Raw genomic sequence first — 9,681 nt, 5'->3', positions numbered from 1 at the left:
ATATTTTTAAATTTAAAAAAAAAGTGCCTATAATTGAACGATTGCATTCAGGCTGCCTCCTTGATTCTCCCTACCTTCCCAGCCAGTCATCAGGGGTAAGGAGAAATGTGACTCCTCCTCCACAACCTTCCTCACACCTCCCATCCAGCAGATTCCTTCAGGGGCCCTGAGGTTACCTAACTTGGGAACATCATGGAAACTTTGTGTTCTGAGATGTCTCGGTCTCACTGTGAAGTTTTTATAATGTCTGTAAAGGCCAGTGGTACCAGAGCTGCTTATGCTGGCTGTAGCTGATGGGCCAGGTCTAAGGTGAGGGAAAAGGCAGGGGTGCAGAGGGGTGGTGCGGGAGGTGGCCACCCCACACCTTCACCTGCCCGGGCCTCGAGCGAACGGACTCAACCCTCTGGTGCCATAACTGAATCCTCCACTTTCTGACAGGATCTTGGACCAGATTTGGGAGCCCAAACCCCACAACACAAAAGAGGTGTGACTGTACCTTGGAAAAATGGGAGGGAGAAATCATGGACGTAATTCTTTTTCCTCTATTGGGTCCTCACTTTTCAACCTGCAAAGCTGAAAGACCTGAGGGCCAAGATGTGAGGCCTACATGTTCTCCTCCTTCCCCTTTCTTTCCTTTTCCTTATTAGTGGTCGGTTTTCTTTGCCAGTAGCCATTAAAAAAATTTTTTATCAACAGATAACTTGAGGAATAAATGACAAATTCACATCGTAACAGTAAACAGAATAGATTGTTCTACACACTTTCTATAAATTGATTTATTTGATCCTCCCAAAAACCCTATGAAGTAGGTACTATTATTATTATTCCATTTTACAGAGGAGAAAACTGAGACTCAGAGAGGTAAAGTAACTCACCCACGGTCCATAGCGAAGTTTGATTCAAACTCAAGTTGTCTGCATCATCAGTGCTACACTCTACGGACTCTCTCGTATATAATTTTAAGATAAAACACACATAAAATTTGAGCTTTCGTTATTAGTTTGAACTAGGTCCCCCTGAACCTCAGAGGTAGTGAACTTGTCACCTGCTCTCTGGCTGGGTGGCTTTGCCAAGCACGGACCCTCGGCAGCTGCCGGGGGGCCCATCACTCATATGTGTCCTCAAGAGAAGCTGCTGCGAGGAGCATCATTAGCCAACAGCCCCAGCTGCTATAACTTGGATCCGCTGTGACTTTCGGGGAGCAGACGGTAGGGTCTCCCGGACGGCTCCCAGTTGGTGACCGGGCACCATGGAGAGACCAGAGCTGGGCTATTTCTGCTCACCATGGGACTCCCCTAATGGATAATCTCTACTCCGGGTCTTGCCAAGACCTTGTCAGAGCTGCACTGCAGTCTGAGGCTCTTCTTCCGCAATCTTCCCTCCCGTGTCTTCTCCTTCACGGGTGTCAGACCTCCACCGTGCTCAAAAGCCTCTTTCTTCTTACTCCCGCTCCCTCCCTTTATCCTTACAAGCAGTGTCCCCAATAAATCTGTACCTCTAATTTGCCTTAGCATCTGTCTCCTGGAAGACCTGAGCTGACACACCTTCTGTGGGCCACAGGGCCCATGCCCGTTGCCCCCAGGTGGTCTTAAAATTCTCCAACATTACTAATGGTGCAAGAGAGGGAGGTTTCCTTGTCAGTACCAGGGAGTGTGGTGGAACCCAATTCCAGTCACAGCCAGAGGTGAGGGACAGCTGCTTCCCAAGTCCCAAGTCTCCTGCTCAACCCAGTGGGGACCTGCCTTGACCCCTGTATCACTTCCCAGCTCCAACCTCCAAGAGCGAGTTAGGGGTAGGAAAAAGGGACTTGGGGCCTTAGGCTGGGATAGGAGCCCTGAGTTCTAATCCAGTCGTTACTGCTAATTTCTCTTCTCTGGGCTTCAGTTTTCCCCATCTGTAAAGTGGGACTTTGGCTTGGCTGCCGTGGGTGGGGGAAGGCAAACAGTGGCTGTTTCCTGGGTTTAAGAAATGCCTTGGCAGCTGGTAAGGACAAAGCTACTTCCTTTTCCTGTTAAGACCAGATCAGTAGGGATGGGGGCAGGGGGACCCTTAAACTGGTAGCATCAGGGTGAGCCTAGAGCCATGTCCTGGTTATATTATGACACCCAAAAGTCGTGGGTGCAGTGCCTGGGCTCCTGAGAGTGGCCATCAGCCCCAGGAAGGACAGCTCCCTGAGAGCCATAGTCAGGGAAGGTAAATAGGCAGTACAGTACGGGAAGATGAGGCTGCTATAGAGGACCCATAGGAGTACAAAGAGGCAGTACCAGCGCCCAAGGGAGGCTGGACAGGCTTCTTGGAGACGGACTCCTCTGCTGGGTTCTGAAGGCTGAGTAGGAGTTTTCCAGATAGAGAAAGGGAAAGGCTTTCAAGATGGACGGAATACAGACTCAGAAGTATGAACCTACGTTATGTGTTCTAAAACGTATGAGAAATGGCAGGACCGGGGTAGAGGTCAGGGAAGTGGTGCGTGAGCTGTGCCTACACATGAAGGATCTCCAACAAGGGTCAAGATTTCATAGCCTCCATATTACACTTAGAAGGTAGCTGCTGGTCTTATTTCTGTTTTACAGATGAGGAAACTGAGGCCCCAGAGATGGCAAGGGGCTCTGACAGGAATGCACTGGGCAGTGGCTTTGCCAAGTCAGACCCAGTCAGGCTTGGGAGCAAGAGGCCAAGCCATCCTCTCCTTATTGGGCGGGCTCTCCCCCATCCCCACCCCCCGCAGCCATCTGACTTACGGGAGCATAGTGTCCTCAGCCCTCCCCCCCCCCCGTGTCCTTGTCCTGCTCACATCACGCACACACGGAGGAGAAATTCGCAGAGATTCCAGAGGCCAGAGTGTGGGAACCAGGACAGATGCTGCTGGCGCTGCCCCAGGGCTGCGACGCCTCTGGAGCCTCAGGCGCTGCCCAGGGGGCTCTGGAATGCATCTGAGGCCTCTGGCTTCCTCCATTGCAGGCCACCCCCCGAGGGTCTGGGAGAGAAAGGGAGGCTCTGATCCCCCCAGGCCGCCATCTTGGTCCTCGGCAGCCTCCTGGGGGGATTTGTGCGGCGCGCACACAGGGACAGGGAGTATAAGGGCTCCAAGACAGCTGGACCAGCCCAGCCAGTCTGCCGTCAGGGACCCCAAGCTGGGACTACTGGACCCCCATCGATGGAGCATGAACTCTGCAGCCCAGGGACAGAGAAAGGGACCAAATCAATACCGTCCACCACCACTAGAGAAGGAGGTCAGAACTGTGTGTTTGTGTATGTGTGTGTGTAGTAGATGGACGAACAGACACAGACAGATGCTCCCACCCCCCACCCCCGCCTGGCACTGCCTGTTCAGCACATGTGGCTCTCAGCAGCTGCACATTCCGTCAGGGACCAGCTGTGGCGGCAGCTGTGAGGTGGGGAGTGAGCGCAGATAGGTCCCAGGGGAGCAGGGGAGGACAGGAAGGGCCTGGGACGAGCAGGGGTCAGGGAGGGGGTGAGGCAAGGAGGCTCAGGTTGTTCTCAGGATGGAACAGCAAGCAGGAAAGTGGTGGTGAGGACGCTTGGCATCTGGGCTGAGAGCCCTGTGGATGTGGGCCTTGGCACAGAGAGCCTGGGGGAGGTCCCGGGCAGGCCTAGCGCACCCCAGTGGGTCTTGGAACATCAGTGGACCAAGAGGAATATAAGAAGAAAGACTCTGGGCAGGTGGATATATGGGTCCAAAGCTCAGAGCGGGCGGGGGGGGGGGGAAGGTCTACATTAGAGATGTAAATTTGGGAACCATTGGCTTATAGGAGGTAAAACTGCAGAAGTAGATGAATCTCCTAGAGAGAAAATGCACGGAGAGAGAGGCTTAGCCCAAATGCTAGTATTTCCAAGCTTTCACCCTGAATACCAGGCACTGCTCTATGCACCTTACCTCATTTAACCCTCACAACGAGCCTATGGAGTGAATAGCTTTGTTATCATCCTATTTTACAGATAAGAAAACCAAGGTACAGAAAGGCCAGACACAAAGGGAGGGGCAGGGCCCTGCAGAGGGAAGATTGAGAGGCACCCGGGTGCTCCAGCCCTCCCCACAGGCCCTGGCTCAAGAGAGCGCTCACTGGGACTCTGCTGTTTGTCAAGGGGCCAGTACCACCTCCTCCCCAGAGAAGGTAGAGGACTTCAGGAGCCCCCCCAGCTCTCCTCTCCATCGCTAGGCACTCAGCCAATATTTACCAAACCCTTACTAAGTGCCGGACACTGCTAGGCGCTTTGTAGGTGCTAGGGGAGAAGACGATGAGCAAACCTGTCCTGGGTCCTGCCTTCATGTCCCAGAGACTGACAGAAGTTCCTGCGCAACTAGTAACTCCCAACCACTGCTGTGAGCGTCTCTGTGCCAAACATCCTCTCCTTTGGGACCCCTCAGATACCGTCACCACCCCATAGTCAGAGGCTCAGTGCCTGGCCCCGCAGAGGTATCGTGCAACCCAACTATTTGGAGCCTGGGCCATGTCCATTCAGGAATCTGAATACCAGCCCCCAAGAGGAGATGGGGGTGACCTAGGGTGGGGACCAGACATTGAGCTGGAGCTGAAACTTGCCTCTGAAAATCTCCCTGCTTGCTCAGCTCTGGGGCAGGGGGACAGGGAAAGTAGGGAGAGTGGAGGTCCCATCTCCGCCTCCCTCCCTTTGAGGCTACTCCTGGGCTCCCCTGGGCTCACCCTTCTGCCTACTCCTGACCCCCGCCCCCATCAACAAGGAAATTCCCCCTGAGGCCCTGCGGGGCTCTTTCACTGACCTGCCTCTTCGTTAAAACTCCTTCTGCATCCCTCAGACGCTTCCCCATCCTGGCCCCTGCCTTGTCTCCTCCACTCACGCCAAGGCCTCTGTGACCTTGTGATTGCACATCTTCCTCTCTGAGTCCCGGGACTGGTGACCAAGTGCTTGTTCTTGGCCCTCTCTGGCTGCGGCCCCTGGCACTCCGTTCTTGCCTGATTTTCCTCCTTCTTCCCAGAGTTTCTCTGGCTGTTGTCTCCTGGGGTTCTATCCTGGGTCTCTTTCCTCTTGCTTTGCACTAGCTCCTGTGCCCCATGGCCTCAGCTACCAGTCCCCAGTCTCTCCTGCAGTCCAGACCTCTCTCCGGGTTCTACTCCTGAGTATTCACCCATCTCACAAACAGCGTGGCCACACTGAACTTCTCCCCTTCTCCCGTGTTTCCATTGGCGCCCGTCACCTTCACCCACTCAAGTCACCCAGACAGGAATCCAGCATCACTTGGGTTTGTTCCCTCTTTTTCCCCTCAAACCCAGTCCCCATTGCTTGGTCTACCCCACGCTAATGCAGGACGCAGTGGTTACGAGCGTGGATTCTGGTGCCAGCCTGCCTGGGTAGAATCCCAGCTCGACCACCTACTAGCTGTGTGACCTTGGGGAAGTTACTTAACCTCCCTATGTCTCAATAAAATGGGACTATAATAGATAGTCATTATAGGATTGTGGTGAGCTTTAAATGAGTTAATAGATGTCAAAATACTTTAATATGGTGAGTGCAATACAATTTTGTTACCACCGTCATCATTATTATTTCATTTACTTATTTTATAAATATTTTAGAATGCCCACCATGTGCCAGGCACTTTCCTAGGTATGAAGGGACATGGTCATGAACCACAAAAATGATTCCTATCCCCAGGAACTTCACAGTCAAGGTGGAAGCCTTTTTAAAGTAAAAGTCCTTGCTACTGGATCCAGACCACACTCTTTCCCATCTTTAAACAAAACAAAAGCAAAAGCAAACAAACGTTGGATTCCACATCTCCCTCCAGCTACTGCCCTAGCTTACTCTTCTGCCAGCCAGTATTTATTTGTTGTACACCTACTACGTGCCAGGTGCTGTGCTGGGCACTGGAGAGTCAGCAGTGAACAAAAGGGACAGATCTCTACCCTCGATGAGTTTATCTTCTGGTCGGGACATGGACAGTAAACAAATATAGCAACATACATAATATAATGTCAGCAATATTAATAGATGCGGTAAAGTAAGATGAAGTGAGGGAGGGGACACAGAGTGACCGGGGATTTGGTGGCTATTTTAGATGGGAGGTTGGAAGGGTCCTCTCTGAGGACGGCATATCTGAGCAAAGCCTAGGATGGAGTGAGGTGATCTAAGAAGATCTGGAGGACGAGGGGTCCAGATAGAGGGAACAGCAAATGTAAAACCGTGTTGTAGCAACAAACATGAATATTGGTGGAACGGCAAGAAGGCTCTCGTGGCTGAGTGAGCAAAGCAGGGGCAGGGGCCAGCGCCTAGGATGACCCTACACATCTGGATGCCTTGGGCTGTCCCCGCATAGTTATTACTATTGCCTCATTTCCCTTTCAAGGGTGCCCCAGCTTTAGATGATAAGTTATATAGTTACCTTATGTAGAGACCGCAGTCGGCAGTTGGCATTTAATTCTGAATGTGATGGCAAACCTATGGATGGTTTCGAGCAGGAAGTGACATGATTTGACCGACATTTTAAAGGATCTTGACCAAGGACTAGAAGCACTCTTCTGGCTGCTGTAACACCCCCTTGGCTCTCCTCCACCTCCCTGGCTATCCCTTCTCAGGCTCCTCTGGCAGCTCTTTCTCAGCCAGTGGTGGTTCTCTCTTACAATCTAGGAACATTTTTAAGTGGGGCAGGTACTACTGGCATTTAGTGAGTGGAGGCCAGGGATGCTGCTAACCATCCTACAATGCACAGAACAGCCCCACACAATAAAGAATTTTCCAGCCCCAGGGTGCCTGGGGGCTCAGTTGGTTAAGCATCTGCTTTCTGCTCAGGTCATGATCCCAGAGTCCTGGGATCCAGAGTCCCATACTGGGCTTCCTACTCAGCGGGGAGTCTGCTTCTCCTTCTGCCCTTCCCACCCCCATCCCACGCCCCACTCGTGCGTGCTCTCTCTCTCTCTCTCTCTTTCGTGCACACGCACAAAGTGAAGTTAAATTTAATAATATATTTTATTTAATCCAATATGTATAAAATATTGTCATCTTAACATGTTAATCAATATTAAACATATCAATGAGATTTCTTTCCTTTTTCCTTTATACCTTCCTTTCTTTTCTCTCTCTTTCTTGCAATGCTGGTATGCACTTCACACTTACTATACACAGCAATTTAGACCAGCCACGTTTCTTTTTTTTTTTAAGATTTTTTTTTTAATTTATTCATTTGAGACAGAGAGATACAGAGAGAGAGAGAGAGAGCATGAGCAGGGGAGAGCAGAGGAAGAGGGAAAAGCAGGCTCCCAGCCGAGCCAAGAGCCAGACGTGGGGCTCGATCCCAGGACCCTGGGATCATGACCTGAGCCGAAGGCAGACGCTTAACCATCTGAGCCACCCAGGCGCCCCTAGACTGGCCACGTTTCAAGTGCATAGTAGCGGCATGGATCTCGTGGCTAAGGTATTGATGGCATAGCTCTGGACTCAGTACTAGATAAGAGAGCCTAATGTTTAAGAGCTATACAAGGTAATAAAGCCTAATAGTTTGGTTCTGGAACCCAACTGTCTTGTTGAATTCCAGCCCTTCCATTTAATCCCTGTCCATGTTTTTTTTAAAAAAGATTTATTTATTTATTTATTTATTTATTTATTTATTTATTTATTTGAGAGATAGAGAACACAGCAGGGGGAGGTGCAGAGGGAGAGAGAAAGAATCTCAAACAGACTCCCTGCCGAGCGTAGAGCCTGATGCAGGGGCTCTATCCCAAGACCCTGAGATCATAACCTGGGCCAAAATCAAGAGTCGGATGTTCAAACAAATGAGCCACCCAGGCGCCCCTACTCCTTGTCCATTGTAGGTATAGAGTTACTCCACCTTTCAGGGTCTTTGTTTCCTATTTGTAAAGTGGGGATGACACAATATTACCACTTTATAGAGCTGTCCCGAATTAAATGGGTTAATATTTACAAAACAGTTTCAGGTGTAATAAGTAACTGTTTAGCTAGACCCCTCCTCTGTCTCCATCCACACTTTCTCTCTGGGTAATCTGTCTACCCCTATAGTTTTAAGTGCCACCTATTACCTAGTGACTTCCAGATTTAAATATCCAGCTCAGACCTCTTTTTTGAGCTCTGGACCCCCTGTTTAACCGTGCATCCCATTTTGATGACCTGGGGCATCTCACATGAACATGCCCACAACAGAGCCCTTCACCTTCGCCTGCAAATCTGAGACACTGCCAGGCCTTGCAATTGGAGTCATTACACAGGGCAGGTACCTGGTGGCATCTTTGATCTCTGCCTTTCCAGGGAATGCATAGTGCGTGGATCGTGCAACTGCTATGTTGGTTGTGATTCCACTCCACTGGTATGTGCCCACAGAAGGTGTGTGAGCACTGAGGGCATCTGGAATAAAGTCCATAGGTGCGGCTGGGGTGACCACCAGGGACTCCTGAGAAAGCAGAGGCTGCAAGCAGGTGCTGATTCCTCCTGCTACCCATGTCTCAGAGTGTGTATGTATGTGTTTGTGTACTTGGCCATGTGGTTGTGTCTGCAGACATGTGTGGAAGGGGGCACAGGAATGTTATTCCACACTACTGTAATCAAGTGTTCCCAAGCAGGTCTGGAAAGTGCAGTTATTCTCAGATGACCAGCCCTATTCTCCCAAGCAAAGGGGTGGCTTCGTCTGTGTACTGGTGGGCAGGTGAAAGGGAGAGACTTCTCTGGTGTCTAACCCACCACATCAAGACCTTCCCGTCTCCTCCTCCCTGCCCTTGCAGTCCACCTTGCAGGCTGTTCCCATTCTGCTTTCTTCTGAGCCTTGGGGGCTTCCCTGAGGTACTGGGCCATGAGGATGGCTGGTGAATCCCTGAGAATCTTCCTTGAGTCTCCCTTCTCAGTTGGAGTCCCCACTGAGTGAACAGTTTGGTCTGGTTGTGTGGGGCGACACAGGAAGGGAGGCTGAAGCGTACTTCCCCACCCCCTTTTTTGAGGTCCGGCCACAGCTTTGGGAATGGAGCCCTCTCCTGGCTCTCTTGGCCTCCCAGGCCAGCTCTGCCTCTGGTAACTGGGAAGGGATTCCCAGGGACACCCACCACCCCCACCACCCAGTCCAGTTCTCTTGGCCAGAGCCGCGGTACCGCCGCAACTTCAGCTGTCCCTTGGGGGGGAATGACAGCCGCTTATCTCATGTTGGAGCCTCCCCACTCCCCCCCCCACCCCCGCCCAACACACACACATTCCACATGCCTTGGACCCCTATGGGAAAAGCTGCTGGAGGATTCTTGTCAAGGATCAGGCCACAGCCACCCCCAACAACCTCACCAAACCCGATGTGTCTGCCTCCTCCAGAATCCCAGGAGGCAGGAGCCGGCGGGCTCGACCCTTGCAGAAACTGGGGCATCGCGCAACGGCGCCCCCAGAGACCCGCAGCTCCCGGGGCGAACCAGGGACAGACGAGGACCCCTGGCTTCGCCGGAGGTGAGCCTCCAAGGGCACCTGCCCAAGGCCACCCAGCGCGCAGCGGCCAGGGCGGCGGAGCGGAGCCGGACCTCCCAGCCGTCGGAGGGGGTGGTGACCGCCCGGGGCCTTCCCACGGCTCGGCCTGCGCGTCACCGCGGGGGCGAGGGGCCGCCGGGGCGCCGGGGGCTGTGGCGCAGGAGAGGGCCCTGGGAAAGGGCGGCAGGGCCGGGGCGGGGCCGGGCCGGGGCGGGGCCGGGGGCGGGGCCCGACTTC

This window comes from Zalophus californianus, chromosome 4, assembly GCF_009762305.2.
Source record: "Zalophus californianus isolate mZalCal1 chromosome 4, mZalCal1.pri.v2, whole genome shotgun sequence".
NCBI lineage: Eukaryota > Metazoa > Chordata > Mammalia > Carnivora > Otariidae > Zalophus > Zalophus californianus.
This window is presented reverse-complemented; position numbering follows the sequence as displayed.